A 21,049-nucleotide genomic window follows, 5' to 3' on the forward strand; every position below is an offset into this window, starting at 1 on the left:
CGGAGCACTGAATAATACAGCAGAAGGATGACTTCTGTCCAGAGACACTTTAAGTTTTCTGCCATGGACCATCATAATTTTGAGTGTTTGTCAGAAACTGCTATGCAATTTACATGAATTGTTTACTCTTCATCACAACCCTATGAGTTAGGTGTCTTTACCATTCCTGTTTCATAGATGAAGACACTGAGAACCAGAGATATGAGCAAGCTGTCCAAGAGCCCTAGCTCACAAATGGCAGATACGGGTTTTTCTTAAACTTTATTATGCAGAACATTTATTTTTCACTGTTGGCAATTTCTTTTCCTTTTCTGATCATGTTCATAATGGAAAATGTTCTTAAGTTTGTTTGTCTACAATAAGCCAGTGGTTCTAAAGTTTGACATTTTAAAACAAGTTGATACAAAATAAAGGAAATGTATTAAATCTTAAAATTGATGGGTAGGGTTGATCTAAAATAACATATAACATGTAATAACTTTAGATAAGATAATGGAGCACTAATTTCAACTTGATCATCTGGACTTCCTTCTCCTCCTCCCCTTTTTTTGAATAATTTCAGACTTAGAAGAAAGTTGGAAGAATGATACATTGAATACCCATATATTTTTGACTTAGAACTAAGGTGAACATTTTCATGACTGCTTTATGCTTTTACTCTTTCTTCTCTCTCCTTTCCTTCTTCCTTCTCTCTGTTATATTCATTTCTCTCTGAGTCATTTGAAAGTAGCAGACATCCTAAAACTTAACCCTTATGCCACTTTAAGAAATCACCACATATTTTTTTGAAGCTTTACTAGTTACTGTTGACTTTAAAAACATAAAATATTTAATGTATATAATATCATGTTTTTGTTGTTCAGTTGCTAAGTCGTGTCTGTCTCTGTGACCCCTGGACTGTAGCATGCCAGGCTCCTCTGTCCATGGGAATTTTCCAGGTAAGAATACCAGAGTGGGCTGCCATTTCCTTCTCCAGATCTTCCGAACCCAGGGATCGAACCTGCATCTCCTGCACTGGCAGGCAGGCTCTTTATCACTGAGCGACCTGGGAAAGTAGGTGATACTGATTTCTCAGTGCGCTGCATTTGGAGGGAGGGATTGTCAGTTTACCCTGTTATTGGTGGCATTAAGCTTGATCACCAGATTTCTCTATTATAAATGTAAAGGTATCATTTTACTTTTGTAATTAGTAAGTAACATTTGGAAAATACTTTGAGACTTTATGTCATTTTCTCTAAAAGTTTTTCACCTACTTATTTTGGCAAACCTTGATGAATCTTCACTGAATCAATTTTTGTAATCATGGTTACAGAAGACGTGGATTCTCCAACCTCAATAATTTCCCATCTCTGGTCTTAGAAGATCGCAACCTACTCAGTCTACGCTCTCACATACATCAGAGTGGTGGCAACAAATGCCATTCAGAAGCACCAAGTCTCTGCAGTTTTCTCAGAAACAGAGGCCAATGATAATCATCAAGTTCCTCATGAAAATTTGTTAGCAGCTCCAGAACAGCAAAGGTTGGAAGAAAAATATAAAATTAACCATTTGGGGGGACTTCACTGGTGATCCAGTGTCTAAGACTGCACTCCCAATGCAGGGGCCCAGGTTTGGTCCCTGGTCAGGGAACGAGATCCCACGTGCTGCAACTCAAAGATCCCACATGCCACAACGGAGATCAAAGATCCTGCATGCTGCAACCAAGACCAGGCCCAGCCAAATAAAGAAATAAACACTTTTAAAAATAAAACTAACCATTTTTTTCAAGGGGAAGATGGAACTTTTCAGGATAAACCTGCTATAATTCCTCAAAGTGATGTCTTAGGTTGAATAATGAGACATTCCCCTTCATATCTATAAATGCTAAAAATATCAATGCTACACTTATCAGATTAGGGTCACTTTCAGCTTCTGCAGAAGGCACTCTATATTAAGAAGCCAAAGAGTTCCTTTCAGACATTTTAAATTGTGCCATTTATTGATCTCTAAAACGTTCTGTTTTGCTGTAGCGTTTTTCACTTGGAAATGAATAAGAAATGAAAAGCCCTGGTTGAAATCCATTCTCCACAGTGAAGTCAGAATGCCCTTTCCAAAAGAGAAAATTAAACATTATCCTCCTGCCTATAATCCTTCAAAGGTTCCTATCAATTACCTGATCAAATCTAAAAACCAATTCAAATCCAGTTACCACCCCAAGGACCTCCCTCCCTCACTGATTTGTACTTTCTATTCCATTTGTCAACCAGGATTTTTTCCTCTTCCTTCCTTGAAAACATCATGCTACCCCTCCCCTCCATTGCAACTGTATCCTATTTTTACAGTGCTTCTTAACCCAAAACGTTCCATCAGGAGATATGTCCAACCTTTTAGAGGTAGGTCTCACTGTCAAAGTACAAAGGAGCATACTCTGGAGTTGGGCAGCCTGGTATCCTAGATTCTCCATCTTACTGTGTGAGCTTGAACAAGTTACTTAACTTCTCTGTGCTTCACTTTCTATAAAATGGTGATAATGATAGCAATTTTCTTTATCATATTAGTATACATCTATTTATCCCTCTATAATATGCTTCCATTAATCCAAAAAGGACTATTTTAAGATGAAGCATTTCAAACACATTCTTTATTCTCCCACACCAGACATCCCCATACCCCCAGGATAGCATCACTGATGTCTTTGTGTTCACATGATCCTCAGGCACACGGCTTTGTAATTATCTGGTTATGCAACTATTTGTCTACTAGAATAGGACCTCCTCAAAGGAGCTATGATATCCTGTGCAATTTTGCTACCCTAATATCTAGCTCAGTGGTGTAGCTCAATAAAGGCTTACAGAATACTTTTGAACATGTGTGTAGCTATAAAGCCATGCAACAATATGGCTTTCATCAGGTACCTGTATAATTTGACAATTCAGTTTTGAGTACTAAAATGATAGGATTAATAATAACAAAACCATGGTTATTAAACTTTATGAAAGAACCTTCACATTTGATTCAGGCACTAACGTTCTATCTTCACTTGGTAAATTAGTAGTCAAGTATCCTCAAGTAAGCCAGTTCACTTTTTGGGAGGTTTTTTTTTTTTTTTTTAATCTGTAAAATTAAAGTGAAGTTCTAAAAACACAGTGAGCTAAAACATTTCCTTTAAAAGTCATAAAAATGCTAGTTAAAAGAATAAGAGAAATGTAACAAAATTACACGCATGCACATGTAGAAGTATAGCTGAACTCGAGAGGAAAAAAAAAATGCCAAGAGAGAGGAGATGGTTAAGCTGATGAATGAGGGCCTACGAACCCTAAGGGCTGGGGAGACCAGCTACACATCTGCAGGTGCGGTTCACATAGGCTATCAAGTGAATGGACTTCTGGAAACTGTGCAAGAAAGCATCTCTGGGGGCTAGAGAATGCGCTGTAGTACCTGACAGGGACAGGAGAAGCATAAAACTGAAACTTCACTGCAAAAACAATACAATCACTGTTTACTTAAGCACCTTAGAATTCCATGTATAGGTCTTCACAAGCATTTGTGATTTTATATATATATATATATATTATATATATATATATATAAAGAAATATAAAGAATATAAAGAAATATAAAGAAATAACATGGAACTCAGGCATCCCAGGTGGCATAGCAGTAAAGAATACACCTGCTAGTGTAGGTGACACAGGATGTGAAGGTTCGATCCCAGGGTTGGGAAGATGCCCTGGAGTAGGAAATGGCAACCTACTCCAATATTCTTGCCTGGAAAAATTACATGGACAGAGGAGTCTTGTGGGCTACAGTCCATGGTACTATAAAGAGCCAGACTCAACCGAGCAACTGAGCACACCCATTAAGATGTAAATATTCAGTGAACTGGCCACATATTAGGATCTCATGATATAAATACATATATATTTTTTACTAATATTGACTTACTATATTTCAACAGGACATTTAAAATGATTTTGTCTGTTTCTAAGTCAAGGAATAAGTGGTTTTGGTGGGATAAAGAGAGGGAGAGAGAACAAGTAACTTAAGTGAGTAAGTGAGATGATTCACTCAACTTACCATCCATTGGGTGCTAAGCAGTGTACTGGTTATCTCTGAGCCACACAAATGAATGGTAACAATTATGGAATTTATGTTCTGGGGAGCAAGACAGACAGCACATAAGCAATCAATAAGTAAATTAAATAATAAGAGATTCTGTTAACAACACTGCAAAAAAATTTTTTAAAGAGTCCTAAGATAGAGAATAACAAATTTTGGTTCTACAGTATTCATCAGATTTGAAAAGATCAGTAATCACTAAAAAGCTATATTAATAGAAAATGTATGAAATTTTTATATTCCACAATGCTGGCCTAACTTTACCCAGGTTTTGAGAGAATAACTACACTCAACCTCCCAAATCTCTTCTTAATAAAATGACTTAGGTTTCTACATGTGTGCACTCATGGACAAAGAACATTACAGTGTTCACTGCACGTGTCACTGGCAAAATCACTGACCGTGGATGTGAAATGTATCAAATTCTGGATTTTCCAAAGATAAGCTAAGGAGCTAAGTCATTTGGAAGTTGAAACGTTAGGGTGATGGAAACTATGGGGCACAGACTTTAGATACTGTGAGGCTAGTTCACAGGGATTATGTGTGTCAAGTTAAGGATTTAACATATGATTTAATCAGGGTTGAGTGTTTATTAAAGTTTTTTGAAAATTATTTGGAAGAAAATGATGATGTGAAACAGTATTAGAGGAACACAATGAAATATTTCTGGAGAAGGAAATGGCAACCCACTCCAGTATCGTTGCCTGGGAAATCCCATGGACAGAGGAGCCTTGCAGGCTACAGTTCAAGGGGTCGCAAAAGAGTCAGACATGACTTAGTAACTAAACCATCATTATCACTTGGGAACTAAGATCACAAATGCCACATGGTGTGGCCAAATTAAAAAAAAAAAATTGAAGAAGAGAATTATTCTTAAGCCTACAAAAATCCTCAAAAAAATAGGTCTTTTCTTCCTAGAATGTCTAAGAATGTCCAGTACCCCAGGAAAAATCAAGTAAGATGATTAAAAGCAACTGAGTAGATTTAAACCAAAATTTCCTATAAACACATCAGATGTCATCAAGAATAAATGTCTTTCTTACTGGTAGAATTTTGCAGTGCCAATATGTTCTCAAATGACATGAAACAATTGTATCTAAAGGAAATGTTTAACTTTTCTTTGTTTAACTACTGCACTGAAAGTATAGCATGGTAACAATAGAAAATTGTGGAATATAAAAATTTCATACATTTTCTATAAACAGGCTATCTCCTAGGTAAAGAGTTGTTTGTATTAACATCTTTTTAAACAAATTTTCTGAGCAAGCACAAACACAAACACAAACCTAACTCCTATTGTCATGTGGATGGCTAGGTACGGCAGACCAGTGACAAGAATTCGCCTGCCAATGCAGGAGATGGAGAAGACATGGGTTCAGTCCCTAGGTTGGGAAGATCCCTTGGAGAAGGAAATGGCAACCCACTCCAGTGTTCTTGCCTGGGAAATCCCATGGACAGAGGAGCCTGGCGGGTTACAGTTCATGGGGTCTCAAAGAGTTGGACACGACTCAGAAACTAAACATCAACAACTGCACTTAATAGTTGCTTTCCAGGAATTTGAAGCCCAATAGAGAAGTATCCCACTCCAGTGTTCTTGCATGGAGAATCCCAGGGATGGGGGAGCCTGGTGGGCTGCCGTCTATGGGGTCACACAGAGTCGGACACGACTGAAGTGACTTAGCAGCAGCAGCAGCAGAGAAGTATAAAACCCATAGATATGTATTTTAAGAGAGTGTTTATTACATTTCTATGGGATTTTAGAAAAGAGAAAGTTTATTTCCAAAATGCTTCGGGGAGGAAGTGGTGTTAGAAATGAAAACTTGGAGAACCTGTCAGTTTTAGCCATTTGGAGATGATTACTAAGTGGTGATTATGATGCTGAAGGTAGAATTTCAAATCATCTTTTTAAACTGCTCTTTTTCTAGATAAATATTAATATTATCTTCCCATTTTGGATGCTCTCTCTGATATCTAGACTCTTTTGAGAATTTAAAGTACCTTCTCCCTAGAAAACAATGCATCCACAATTACAATTTTCCAAAAAATGTCAAGGAATTCACAGACTTTCAGTTAAGAAATCTTGCTTTAGGTCAAGAGAATATTATTAATGGAATGCATATAAATAGCATTTTACACTTTCTCGAGAACTTTTACATTACCACAATAGGAAGAAGTAATAAGGACTATTATCATTGCTCTATTTTTCATAGAATAAAAACTGAAACATGGAGAAATTAAGCAGCTCTTCCAATATTATGAATTTCTTTGAGAGTTACTGAGATTATGCCAGTGTTTACTAAAACACCTCCCTACTCTCTGGAATTCCACTTCTCTAAGCATCATTCCGGAGAAGGCAATGGCACCCCACTCCAGTACTCTTGCCTGGAAACTCCCATGGATGGAGGAGCCTGGTAGGCTGCAGTCCATGGGGTCGTGAAGAATCGGACAGGACGGAGCGACTTCACTTTCACTATTCACTTTCATGCACTGGAGAAGAAAATGGCAACCCACTCCAGTGTTCTTGCCTGGAGAATCCCAGGGACGGCGGAGCCCGGTGGGCTGCTGTCTGTGGGGTCGCACAGAGTCGGACACGACTGAAGTGACTTAGCAGCAGCAGCAGCAGCAGCAGCAAGCATCATTCATTTGAAACTTCACTCTAGCCAAATTGGTGCAATTACATGTGGGAGGAAAATCAAAATAATAATAGCTCTGATGGAAGGGAATTTCTCACTCAAAGTCATCAATTAAGGACACAGGCTTCTTCTCTAATTTTCCTTCAGTACTCTAGCTTATTACTTTAGTCAAGATCACCAGTTGGTCCATGGTAATTACTAGAGCTCCAACCATCAAGTTTGCTTTCCAATCATTAGAATGAAGGAAGCGGGATACAGGACAAGAAATCTGAATTTCAAGCTAAAACCTTTCCTCTTGAAGAGACCTCTCAGAAGTCCTCCCAAATATTTCTGCTTGTATATAATTGGACAACATTTTGGTATTTGTGATAAAAATTACAATATTTCATCTGGGCACACTGATGTTCTAAATAATATTTCTGTTCTGTTATTAAAGAACAAAGGAAGAATGGATATTGGCTAGCAACCAGAGATCTCTTCCATAATTGTTGTTATGGTAAGCTATGTCCAACTCTTTTGCAACCCATGGACTGTAGCCCAACCAGGCTCCTCTGTCCACGGGATTTTCCAGGCAAGAATACTGGAGTGGGTTGCCATTTCCTATTCCAGAGGATCTTCCTGACCCAGGGATTGGACCCGTGTCTCCAACATTGCAGGTGGATTCTTTACCACTGAGCCCCTGGGAAAGCCCTAACACCAAACACTTGCACCAACAATAAAACTTTTGTGTCCGAAATCAGTGAATGAGGATTCTGAAGATGGAATTTCCTGGTGATGAGAAGACATCAGTTAGATCCCTGTGTGGTCTGTGTCTCCTGATATGTAAAATGAGGCAGGCTAGAGACTAGCATCTCTCTCATATATCCTCCAGTTTGAGATTTTAGGAAGCCTAAAATGTTACCTCATTACCTTACTACCAAAGGAATGGCAATTTCTGATATGGAAACTATTTGCACATCTGTGAATAGTCCAACTTAGATTCTATTCGAGTAGCAAAATATTAGAATAGTCTATTAGAATATTAGAATAGTCCCACTATTCTATTAGTGGGACTAATAGAATTAGTCACTATTAGAATAGTCCCACTGAATTATTAGCCCCACTCAATTATTTTACAGAGATCTTTTTTTTTTAAAGAAGGAGAAAAAAGAAAGAGAAGAGAACAAGGGAAGTTTTCTTTGACGTTGAGCAAGAATGGCAAATTTATCATTTTGGTACCAAGAGAACACCCTGTATATGATCTTGATATTTGGGGTGGGGGATGGAAATTCACAATTAAAATGAAACATTCACGCTTACAATTTAAGAACTGTAAGATACTAAGCAAAATGTGCAGCTGTTTATAAGAACTACCATTTATGCAACCAAAATATTCAATCAGTAAAAACAGTTCTTAATGCCTCTAGGATAATTATTTTTTATGTGGATAGAATTAAACTTGTGTAACAATATAACCATCAAGTCTTTGTAAAATCTTCCTATAAAATATGAAAAGAGTATAGACAATACTGTTTGAACTATAAACTGCCACCACACTTCAGATTTGTTAATTAGGGTACCAGCATGAGGTTCTTTCTAAGCATTATCAAGGAAGCCAGCTAATCTAAGTTTATTTGCCTTATTCCTCTCCTTCATTTATTGCAGTTTCTTAAATGGAAGGACCCAGAGTGTCATAAAAATGAATTAAATAGAAAACTAAATAGAAAATGTAATAATAAGCTAAATGAACAAGATTCTTCCTTTTAACTATATTACCAAAGAGGGAGAATATCTATTAAGGGCAATATGGTCACGTATGTAACTATAAAATATGGGAAAGTAGAACAGAAGAAAATGGCTAATCCCATCACCACAATCTTTGAAACAAATATACCTGGAAGAAGTAACTGCTCTCACTTTCTGCCACCTTGAAGCAGAGAACAAGAGTCCTTGTTCTCAACTGGGTGTGGCATCTCACTTCAGTGTCTTCAGGTTGCTTCTGAACACATGAGATAAGATTCCAAGTCCAAGTCCTGCCACCAGGCCCACTATCTTAGCCTATAATCTCTAAGATTTGGGATGCATCCAAAAGGAAGGACTCAAAGATGCTATAAAAGAGGTACTATAATTGCAAAAGCGTGTAAAATATATGCAAAGCCATCCCTTGCATCAATGTCAAACAGTATTTATTAAGCATCTATTATATACAAGGCACCATCCTAGAAACCCAGCAGGCAACATTCCCTGACTTCAGGGAGCTTTCAATCAAATTGTTGTTGAGTAAAATTACAATGCCTAAAGATTTATGTTTATATCAATAAAAACCAAAACAACCTATTAAGAGTCTAAACTGCCACAATTTTCTGATTCCCAGGTAGGAAATAAGGTACTGCAAACTTAAAAACACTCCTTGTCTGAGAAGCTTACAGTATAGATTTGTGAGACAAATAAAAACGCATGAATGACTCGTAGATAATCACAGAAAGGATTCCAGTGTAAAACACTGGAGTGCAATAAAACCACAACAGGCAGGCTGCTCCATGATGGAAAATTCACCTCCTCATTCTTTACGACAGAGTACATTTCCAGTCCTATCAAAGGGACTGGGTTCCGGGGGAATACGTATGTGTTTTGAGGGATTTCCATCATACCACATCAGAGGCCATAGATATTAAAACTGTAATCAGAGGGATTTTAAACACATAGGAAAAGATAGGATGTATGAGATACTTCAAACTAAATGATGCAAAGTTTAAAAATTGTTATAGCCTATGAGAGTCCATAACAATATGAGGTAACAGTCTGTCATTTGCTACATATCCCAATATTTTATTGTGAAAATGCTTACACATTACAACATTTTATGGGGATGGAGGTGGAAGGGGGGTTCAGGATTGGGAACACATGTACACCCGTGGCAGATTCATGTTGATGTATGGCAAAACCAATACAATATTGTAAAGTAATTAGCCTCTAATTAAAATAAATAAATTTAAATCTAAATTTTTTTAAAAAAGGACAGTAATTGCCAATATACTCACTATCTAGATCCAACAACAGTTAACATTTTACCACATGTGTGTATACACATATATTTTTCTTTTCATTTGGTGACCCATTGGGAAGTAGGGCACCTGGTAGAGGACCTGCTGGTAACAAGATTTTGGAATCTGATACTTTTCTAATTGAGTTCTTCAATTTTTAGAGCTAGCTTTATTTTTCAGAGAAGGCAATGGCACCCCACTCCAGTTCTCTTGCCTGGAAAATCCATGGACGGAGGAACCTGGTAGGCTGCAGTCCATGGGGTCGCTAGGAGTCGGACATGACTGAGTGACTTCACTTTCACTTTTCACTTTCATGCACTGGAGAAGGAAATGGCAACCCACTCCAGTGTTCTTGCCTGGAGAATCCCAGGGACGGGGGAGCCTGGTGGGCTGCTGTCTCTGGGGTCGCACAGAGTTGGACAGGACTGAAGCGACTTAAGCAGCAGCTTTATTTTTATTGGTAATAGTAATGGACGCATGTAGTATACATTTGTTGCTATCACAGTAAGTTGTTTCCTGTGGATCTTTTCTGAATATCTACCATTTACCAGGTGGCACTGAGGGTAGAAGAGATATCCTGGACACAATCACTATCCTTACCTGTCTACTTTTATTGATTCTCCAGAAACAACTGACTGATTAGCAATTGATTCATCAAGGCTCTGGAAAAGTTTATATCTTGCTTCATGTGTAAGAATCTGCCTGCAATGCAGGAGACCTGGGTTTAGCTCCTGGATCGGGAAGATCCCTTGGAGGAGGGGTATGGCAACACACTCTCGTATTCTTGCCTAGAGAATTCCATGGACAGAGGAGCCTGGCAGGTTATAGTCCATGGGGTCGCAAAGAGTCAGACATGACTGAGCAACAAATACTTTCACTTTCATGTGTAAAATACTACTCTTCCAGAAGCACTGAATTTTTGTCATTAATATTTAATAGGAAGTTTGTATATACTAAGGTGGGTAAAGTCCTGGTATCTGGATCAATGGGGTGAAAGTTGATTTTATCCTTAATTTATGCCCATGTTTTAACATGAGATTTTTCCTCCTGAATACCATTTTCACTAACTAAACACACAAAGTAGATACAATGACTTGTAACTGCAACATATTCCAGGTTTTAAGATGCTAAAGCTGAAACTCCAGTACTTTGGCCACCTTATGCGAAGAATTGACTCATTGGAAAAGACTCTGATGTTGGGAGGGATTGGGGGCAGGAGGAGAAGGGGACGACAGAGGATGAGATGGCTGGATGGCATCACTGACTCGATGGCCGTGAGTCTGGGTGAACTCCGGGAGTTGGTGATGGACAGGGAGGCCTGGTGTGCTCCGATTCATGGGGTCGCAAAAAGTTGGAAACGACTAAGCGACTGAACTGAACTGAACTGAACTGATACGTCTGAATAAGCAATATTGCTGGTACACAAATACAAAACTGTACACAAGTTCTGAGTTAGGGTGAAGGAAGATAAAGCAGGCATTTCCACATCCCACAACAGACGTGTTTTGGAAAGACCTCACTCTTTGTAAAATTATGCACTAAAAATAAGGCTTATGGGAAAAATAAATTTTATGTAGACCACTGAAATCCTATGCAAGTACATAAGCAACACATTAACAAAGACGATTAATGGCACCTCCCTTAGAAACCACCCTAGACAACCTAGGCAAGCAGCTGAGCATGATCAGAGACTGGCTAGGTGATAATGAAAAATACACGAAACCATAAGAGGGGGCATCAGGGTTTCTTGTGCTGAGACAAAGCAGAAAGCCAAAGGTTTAGGATGAGCAGCCCTGTTTACCAGTTGAGCCTGGAAGGAAGTGCATCCTGCCGCAAGCACAAAGTCATCCTCGGGTGCATAGGTACCTTTCAAGTGAAAAAGACCTTAGTACAGATGATTAACGATTAACACTCCCCTGCCCCCCCGCTTTTCTTTTCTGTAGAGAATGCTCTTGTCTTAGCACCTGTTAGCTGAGAGATTTTTTTTCCCCTCTCCTGGTGAAGAAATAATTCTAACTCTGCTACTTCAGCAACCTTTGCCTAGGAAAATATTATATGATCAGTTATGACTTCCATGTTCCCCTGCTTACTTTTTCCCTATTCCTGTTTAGAGACACAAGTAACATGGCGGGAAAGTTTGTGAAGATAACAAACATACACACACATGTATGTTCTACTTACAACAAAGGTCAAATAAGCAAGATGGGTGGGACCAATATTGTTCAGAGTATTCCTTGATCCTTAGAGGATTTTCCCTAATATTTCTTAGAGAAAATGAAGAAAACAAATGTAGAAGGCTGGAAGAAAGGAAAAGAAGGGGGAGGGAGAAAAAGATGAAATTTCATTATTTTCTAAACAGCTGAGTATGTGGCTTTTTCTAGGCAAAAACATTATACTCTATATAAATAGCTTTAAAACTTAGCAACATGTAGAAAAGGCCTTCTTCAGAGGAACTGATACAACCAGTATTATTTTAGAGTGTGGAGGCTCTAAAACCTGTATGGAATGGACATATGAAATTACTCTTCAAACGCCTCAGAACAGAGTACTTTGGAAACTAAAAAGTAACTTCTGTGTTTCTGTCCATTTCAGCTGTTGTTGTTGTTCAGTCTCTTAAGTTTAGTCGCTCAGTCGTGTCTGACTCTGTCTACATGAACTGTAGACTATCAGGCTCCTCTGTCCATGGGATTTTCCAGGCAAGAGTACTGGAGTGGGTTGCCATTTTCTTCTCCAGAGGATCTTCCCGACCCAGGGATCAAACCCAGGTCTCCCACATTGTAGGCAGACACTTTACCGTCTGAGCCACCAGGGAAGTCAGTCTCTTAAGTCCTGTCCAATTCTGCAGCCCCATAGACTGCAACACACCAGGCTTCCCTGTCCTTCACCATCTCCCAGAGTTCACTCAAATGCATGTCCATTGAGTCAATGATGCCATTCAGCCATCTCATCCTCTGTCGTCCCCTTCTCCTCTTGCCCTCAATCTTACTCAGAATCAAGGTCTTTCCCAGTGAGTCCGCTCTTTGCATCTGGTGGCCAAAGTACTGGAGCCTCAGTTTTAGCATCAGTCCTTCCAGTGATTATATAGGGTTGATTTTCTTTCCAGACGACTAGTTTGATCTCCTTGTTGTCCATGGGACTCTCAAGAGTCTTCTCCAGCACCACAATTTGAAAGCATCAGTTCTTTGGCACTCAGCCTTCTCTATGGTCCAACTCTCGCATCCATACATGATTACTGGAAAAACCGTATCTTTGACCATATGGACCTTTGTAGGCAAAGTGAAGTCTCCGCTTTTTAACACACTGCCTAGGTTTGTCATGGCTTTTCTTCCAAGGAGCAGGCATCTTTTAATTTCATGGCTTCAGTCACCATTCACTGTGATTTTGGAGCCCAAGAAAATAAAGTCTGTCACCATTTCCATTGTTTCCTCATCTGGGAAATGGGAAATTTCATCCGGCAGGCAAAACAAGGTTTAGCTTACCAGGATGGAAAAATAAATAGGGAGTAGGGGCTTCCTTCCTTCAGATGTCCTCTCCTCCTCAACTTATTTCAAGTGAGGAAAACTAGCTAAATGATGCAACTTTACTGTTTTGTTACTCAAATCTTGGTGGGGCTTGAGAACAGCTGTAATCACTACAACGACTTCCATTAGATTCAATATATTAATTCTAGAATGCCAAAACATCTAATGCTTTTTGTTGAGAGGGCAAAAATAATTTTTAACAAGTTTCTTATCCTCTCAAGATTAGCAAAAGCTCCAAGCTGATCTGTTAAACTGAGATATTTCAGTATTTCACCAAAAAGGAAAATGAGTCTATCCATGCTAATGTGGAAAATATTTCAACATAAAAACTCACTGGAAAAAAAAAAAACCTGCAAAAACAAAGCAAGGCTGGATGCCAGGAATATATTTGATGGAAATCAGCATGTCTCTGCAGAGCTATGCAAAGATGAATGATTTGGATTCTATTGTATTATTTATCATTCCTTTTTATCTATGATTCCAGACTATCTATTATTAAAAATGGAGCCTACATTCAATTTAAATAACATTATGTTAGTTGCTTTTCTCACTTGTAAGCATCCATTTCAACTAAAGGGAATGGCAATGCACTAATGCAAGGAGAAGTCTACACAAGCTCTGAAAGTTCAGACTTGTTTTGTGCATTTTCCTAGCAAATATGAACTTAGATTGTTAATTGCTAAGCCTTTGAATCTAAACATCTTAGATAATTACCAATGGTTGTGCTTGGAGGGGAAGTGATTGTAAAATGTGCAGTTTGGCTAATGCCCAAGAAAAGAAATCTGTATTAGGGATAATTATAGATATTTTAATTGCTTTGGGGTGTTAATTGGTAAGCTACAGACAAGGAGGGAAAAAGAAACTATAGGTGTCTTTTATCTATACTGACCCACAGGTATGCTAAACCTTCTCTCAATGTGCAGTCTTAAAATGTACTGAGTCATAATTTAACTTTACAAATTTATGTTCATGAACAAATATAAGCTACTGGTACATTTGCTTTTGCAAAAATTAATTTACTGCCAAATGCTGATATTGTTTCTTCCCACCTCTCTGTATGTGGCAAATCCCATAGCATATTAGAAACTGAAAATAAAGAATAAAAGCCAGTTTCTCATATATTCTTAAATTACAAAGACAAAGGAGAAAAGAGATCAATATCAATGAAACATCTAGCCAAAGGCTTTTAAACTTTCTTGAAGTCACAGAATCCATTGTATGAAAAAAGAGGGAAACCTTTCCTCAAATGCTAACAAAGTTTTTGTGTGATTATATGCATCTGCATTATAATTATACACAGATACACATTTTATTTTAGTTTGAAGGAAGTAATCTAAAGAGTACCTGAAAATGCTGATATATTTGAGGCAATGATTTTGATTGTGAGCTCCTTAAAGACAAGGATTCTGTATCTTCATCTCTAAATTCCCTGGCAACCAATAGTTGTAGAGTAGATGGATGCAGGGATGGGTTCTTGTAGGTTGGTTGGATGATGGAAAGAGGAGAAGAAGGAATTTAGTTTCTTTACAAAGTTGTAACTTGCCTTATTACTTTTTCAGGTTAACTTTAAACAATACCCTACCCTGAACCTCAGTGGCAGTACTTGTAAAAGTCAGTACATTGGAGTACAGATAAACATACTTCCAAACAAGCTGAGAAAGGAGTTAGGTTCAGAAACAAAATGCTTAAATAAACTAAAACTATTTTTAGAAATAGAGACTTCCCCAACAAAAAAATCACCAGGTGGACTTCCAAAAAGAAGAAAGTGGGAAGAAGATAGCAGATATTTGGTAGTCACCATTTCAAAAAGGCTACAAATTTTTATCTAATTTATAAGAAGAAATGATCTTATAACCTGATTGAAAAAACAACGATCTAAAGATGTTATTTTATATAATCTTGGAGAATAGTTTGGAAAAAACAAGGGCCCTAACTTTAGGTTCAGCCACCCTTCAAATGGCCAATTGTACCCATTCTGGTAAGATGGTTAAATGATCAAAAGTTTACCAATGATCAGAAATCAAAGTTAATCCATTCTTTTATAGCTGTATCCAAATGATATAAAATTAAAAAAAAAAAAAAAAACTTGGGACAACATCAACAAAACAGTCAACCAAACTAGCATTCAGACAAAGCAAATATTTAACAGATATAAATTTTCATTTTTTTTAAGTTGTGTTTCTGGTGCTTTATAATTTTTTTAATTAAGTATCTGACATTGATCTGCGGGTAAAACTGGAGAACTAAATATATATATTTTATTTGTCTACAAGAATTAAATTAGGTTCTATGCTCAATGTATTAGTGATTCTTTTTTTTCCTCTCTTTTTTTTTTCCTTTTTTTATTTTATTTTTTAACTTTACAATATTGTATTGGTTTTGCCATATATCAACATGAATCTGCCACAGGTATATACGTGTTCCCCATCCTGAACCCTCCTCCCTCCTCCCTCCCCATACCCTCCCTCTGGGTCGTCCCAGTGCACCAGCCCCAAGCATCCAGTATCATGCATCGAACCTGGACTGGCGACTCGTTTCATACATGATATTATACATGTTTCAATGTCATTCTCCCAAATCATCCCACTCTCTCCCTCTCCCAAAGAGTCCGAAAGACTGTTCTATACATCAGTGTCTCTTTTGCTGTCTAGTATACAGGGTTATTAGTGAAGTGCACAACTGCTTTTTACCATACCATCAAATCAATCAAAAATCCAAACATTTCTCTAACATGGTAATAATGTTCTTATCAGGTGTTTAATACCTGCCAGAGGTTCCTCCTAGAGTCAACTAAATGTAAGACTCATAAGACTATTACAGGCTACATCTACTATCTTATACATAGCACAGCCTGTCAGCAGAGCTTACTTCTGTGAACAGCCTTGCAATGGTTCACATGGTTGCTTCTGGAAGCTGTCTATCCTCTACAGATGGTTTTAAGTGAAGGAGACAAGAATCACACCGAGCAAGGGATGTGTAGTCCTGATCTAGAAGCACCACATGAGTGCATGCTAAGTTGCTTCTGTCATGTCTGACTCTGTGTGACCCTATGGACTGTAGCCCAAAAGGCTCCTCTGTCCACAGGATTCTCCAGGCAAGAATACTGGAGTGGGTTGCCATTTCCTCTTCTTCCCAACCCAGAGATTGAACCAGCATCTCTTATGTCTCCTGCATTGGCAAGAGGGGTTTTTTTAACACTAGGGGCACCTGAGAGCCAGCATGGTGGTGGTGGTTTAGTCACTAAGCCGTGTCCGACTCTTGCGATCCTAGGCTACAGTTAATGGGATTCTCCAGGTAAGAATACTGGAGTGGGTTGCCATTTCCTTCTCCAGGGGATCTTCCCAACCTAGGAATCAAACCCAGGTCTCCTGCATCGCAGGCAGATTCTTTACCAACTGAGTTAGAGAGTAAGCCCTGGGAGCAAGCATCTCTTTCAAAAATTCCCTGGGAATATTTCCCAGGCTCCCCACAAGGGATAACTTGTAACAAGAGTCACTGCATTCTAGGCGAACACAAAGATTTACATGCCAATCTAGTACCAGAGGCCATTTAATGCAGACATAATTTATAAACTACAACTTATTTGTACTCAAAAGACTTCTATCTAGTGATAGAATTGTATTTATTGCCACAGGTTAGCAGGTTAACAGAGCTAGAGTAATGGAAAATGAAATTAAAATGTCAAAGGGAAAAGGATTTTGTTATATACTCATATGAGTGTCTTGATAGCAGTCACTTCAAATATGCTCTTCTATAGGTTAAGAATTTAGAGGCAGTAAGGCAATGGCACCCCACTCCAGTACTCTTGCCTGGAAAATCCCATGGACAGAGGAGCCTTGTAGGCTGCAGTCCATGGGGTCGCTAGGAGTCAGACACGACTGAGCGATTTCACTTTCACTTTTCACTTTCATGCATTGGAGAAGGAAATGGCAACCCACTCCAGTACTCTTGCCTGGAGAATCCCAGGGACGGGGGAGCTTGGTGGGCTGCTGTCTGTGGGGTCACACAGAGTCAGACACGACTGAAGCGACTTAGCAGCAGCAGCAGCAGCAACCTGAATGTGGACAGCTACCATCATCAAATGTTATACTACAAAAGAGAGATTTTTAGAAATTCCATTTCCCCATTCTATTAATGTCCATTACACAATAGGAAAACTTACCCAAATCCAAATTATCCCAAACCATTATGAGACAGATTATTGCAGATGTGTTACTAGTTGCTTGTTACTAAAAAGAACTGCAAATACTCTTCTTACACTAATGGATTTTTACAAGCACGTGCTGCAAGCTAAAATCTTGTGTGCAAGCACACAGTGGGTTTTACCTACACTTAGTCTGTGTTAACAGGAACCAGCCAATGTGAAATTTTAAAAGTGTTAATTTATCGAATTAAGTGGGGAAGGCTTAAAATTAACTTGTTTCAAAGCAAAGGAAATGGCAATGATAGGCAACAGTATCTGAATACTAACTTTAACCTTTTCAAGAAGAAAATAGAAATGTATGTTCTTTTGGACATTTAAAGGGAGAGACAAAATAAATATGCTGAAATGGCTGGGACTTTATACTCACAGTCTGTTGCCAAACTGACATGAAGACAGAAAGATGATCAAGGATTCTGTTCCTGCCGGAAAGTGGGGGAACCTGAAGGAGAACTTACATAGTTAATATGACCTTCTGTTGGTGGGGCTTCCCTGGTAGCTCAGCTGGTAAGGAATCCATCTGCAATGCAGGAGACCTGGGTTTGATCCCTGGGTTGGGAAGATCCCTTGGAGAAGGGAAGAGCTACCCACTCCAGTATTCTGGCCTGGAACATTCCATGGACTCTATAGTTCATGGGATCGCAAAGAGTTGGACACAACGGAGCGCCTCTCACTTTCATTTTCCACTTTCTGTTAGTGGTATGGAGGGGGAAAATTACAGCCACTTGAAAAAGCTGTGATCATGATTTTATTTAGTAAAAATGAATGATTAAGTGGAATTAAGGGCTAAATAAGAAGAGACATCTGCATATCAGTGAACTTCAAATTTTAATTCATTAGTTTTTTAAAAAATAAAACAATTTGAGAGTCATTGGCAATGCATGTGTACAATCTGTGACAGAACTGAAAGGTGGACTTCTAACCCTCTGATCTCCAGATCTACATGGCATCTCAGACTGAGATCACCTGTGTGTATCACACTCTGAAATAAAAAAACACCAAGTATGTACCTTTCTGACTTGGTGCCAATGCAATTCCCTTCTTCTTTATAATAAAAGGGTTTCAAGTCAGCACTTCATCTTTTATGTTTTTCATAAACACACAGTGACCTTCCCCCCTCCTCAGATTACTGAATATAAACCAGGAAGCACTATCTGAAAGCAAACTTCCCAGTTAGTGTACTTTCTATTCAAACATCCTCTTCTCTATCAATACCCAAGCAATGATTTTAAACTAATTTAAAAACAGATTCTTAAAAAAAATAAAAAAATAAAAACAGATTCTATGTTTCAGCAGCATCTCCTGTTTGTTTTCCAGCCTACTAATAGCCTTTTATTAAGCCACTGTTCCTACTGAGTGTACTCTCTTCTTGCTGGAATGGCCATAGCCCGTGACACCCCAGCCCTTTCACACAGTTCATTAGACGGAGCATTGTTCAGAACACAGTGATGGGAATAAGTCCCTCCCAGAGGATTAGAACTAAAATAAGCCAGTCCTACTATTGGACAAAACATCAGTGATTTCTCCCCAAAAGGCATAAGCTATGGATCTCTTTGCTTCTGCCTTTTTACTTTATAGGGTTTAAGAACTATATTCTGTTTATAAGGAATTCTAAGGGCAAATCAGGCAGAGTTTAATGCTGAAAGCATAGGCCTTGAATTAGGACTGCTTCATAAGTTACAATTTAACTTAGGCTCAGGAAGACTCATGTCTGCACATACAAATGGGATAAAAATACTCTGTAGGGTTGTTACAAGTATTAAATGAGATAACATACACAGAGCACTTTACACAAGCTACTGACATTGTAAGCACTGGATTTTATCATTTTGTATAATATCATTATAAATATAATCATTACTATAATCATTATTATTATCATCATGTGAACAAAAAGCATAGATTCTCCAGATGGGACTCTACTACAAACCTAATGTTCCATTTATACTTGAAGCCTCCCTTTTGGCCTGAATCATCTAGATTTTCTGAGACTCTTAACAGGCAAACACATTTTTATAAGGCTAATAGCAACTTTAGAAGCCAGCTGCTTATATCTCGTTGACTGCCTGAGGAAGCTAGCTTGTGCCAGACTTTACATTTATTTTTGTTAAATTTCATCTTACTGGTACTAGCCCAGCTTTTCAGACTGTCAAAACAATTCCAAATCTTGGTTCTGGCTTCTATTCTATTAGTTATCCCTCCTAGCTGTGTCATTCACAAATGTGAAAGCATGTCTTCACCCAAAACAGTTGATAAAATACAGATGGAGCCCAGCCAAGTACAGGGTCCTACGGAATATTCCCAGAATCTTTCACTTTAGGTAAGATGGAAAATAAAGAGTATTAAAAATAATTTAATAATGAAAAGGTATTAACAATCATTGACTATGCTAAATGCTATTTTTAGGGTTTTTTAAAAAATGTATTGAAGTACAATTTAAACATAAAATTCATCTGCTTTAAGTGTACAATTCAACCATTTTTAGCACACTTACAGAACTGCATGATTACCAACATGTTATTTCTAGAAAATTTCCATCACCCCAAAGAGATCCTGCTGGAATTAAGATTGCCGGGAGAAATATCAATAACCTCAGATATGCAGATGACACCACCCTTATGGCAGAAAGTGAAGAGGAACTAAAGAGCCTCTTGATGAAAGTGAAAGTGGAGAGTGAAAAAGTTGGCTTAAAGCTCAACATTCAGAAAACTAAGATCATGGTATCTGGTCCCATCATTTCATGGGAAATAGATGAGGAAACAGTGGAAACAGTGTCAGACTTTATTTTGGGGGGCTCCAAAATCACTGCAGATGGTGACTGCAGCCATGAAATTAAAAGATACTTACTCCTTGGAAGAAAAGTTATGACCAACCTAGATAGCATATTCAAAAGCAGAGACATTACTTTGCCAACAAAGGTCCGTCTAGTCAAGGCTATGGTTTTTCCAATAGTCATGTATGGATGTGAGAGTTGGACTGTGAAGAAAGCTGAGCGCCGAAGAATTGATGCTTTTGAACTGTGGTGTTGGAGAAGACTCTTGAGAGTCCCTTGGACTGCAAGGAGATCCAACCAGTCCATTCTGAAGGAGATCAGCCCTGGGTGTTCTTTGGAAGGAATGATGCTAAAGCTGAAACTCCAGTACTTTGGCCACCTCATGCGAAGAGTTGACTCATTGGAAAAGACTCTGATGCTGGAAGGGGTTGGGGGCAGGAGGAGAAGGGGACAACAGAGGATGAGATGGCTGGATGTCATCACCGACTCGATGGATGTGAGTTTGAGTAAACTCCGGGAGTTGGTGATGGACAGGGAGGCCTGGGGTGCTACAATTCATGGGGTCACAAAGAGTCAGACTGAACTGAACTGAACTGAAAGAAATCCTTTATGTCCATGTCCATCTTCAGTCCCAGGCAACAAACAGTATGATTCCTGTCTCCCTATATTGGCCTTTATTGCACAGACCATTTAAATTGAATCAAAATACATCTGAATCCTTTCACTTAGCATAATATTTTTGAGGTTCGTCCATGTTGTAGGATGTATTAGTAATCTGTAACTTTTTATTGCTGAGTGGT

General features: G+C 38.5%; 1 protein-coding gene across 3 annotated transcripts in view; it reads right to left on the bottom strand.

The window, feature by feature from the left end:
- Window positions 1–21,049, bottom strand: part of CNTN4 (contactin 4) — a 1,027,736-nt gene that overhangs the window by 602,081 nt on the left and 404,606 nt on the right. Inside the window, exon 4 of one of the 3 annotated variants that reach the window (XM_059880036.1) lies at window positions 4,057–4,134. The exons of the other annotated variants lie outside the window; for them this stretch is intronic. The gene's annotated coding sequence lies outside the window, so the exon portion shown is untranslated. The remainder of the gene's footprint in view (window positions 1–4,056; window positions 4,135–21,049) is intronic. 3 annotated transcript variants of the gene reach the window in all.

This window comes from Bos taurus, chromosome 22, assembly GCF_002263795.3.
Source record: "Bos taurus isolate L1 Dominette 01449 registration number 42190680 breed Hereford chromosome 22, ARS-UCD2.0, whole genome shotgun sequence".
Taxonomy (NCBI): domain Eukaryota; kingdom Metazoa; phylum Chordata; class Mammalia; order Artiodactyla; family Bovidae; genus Bos; species Bos taurus.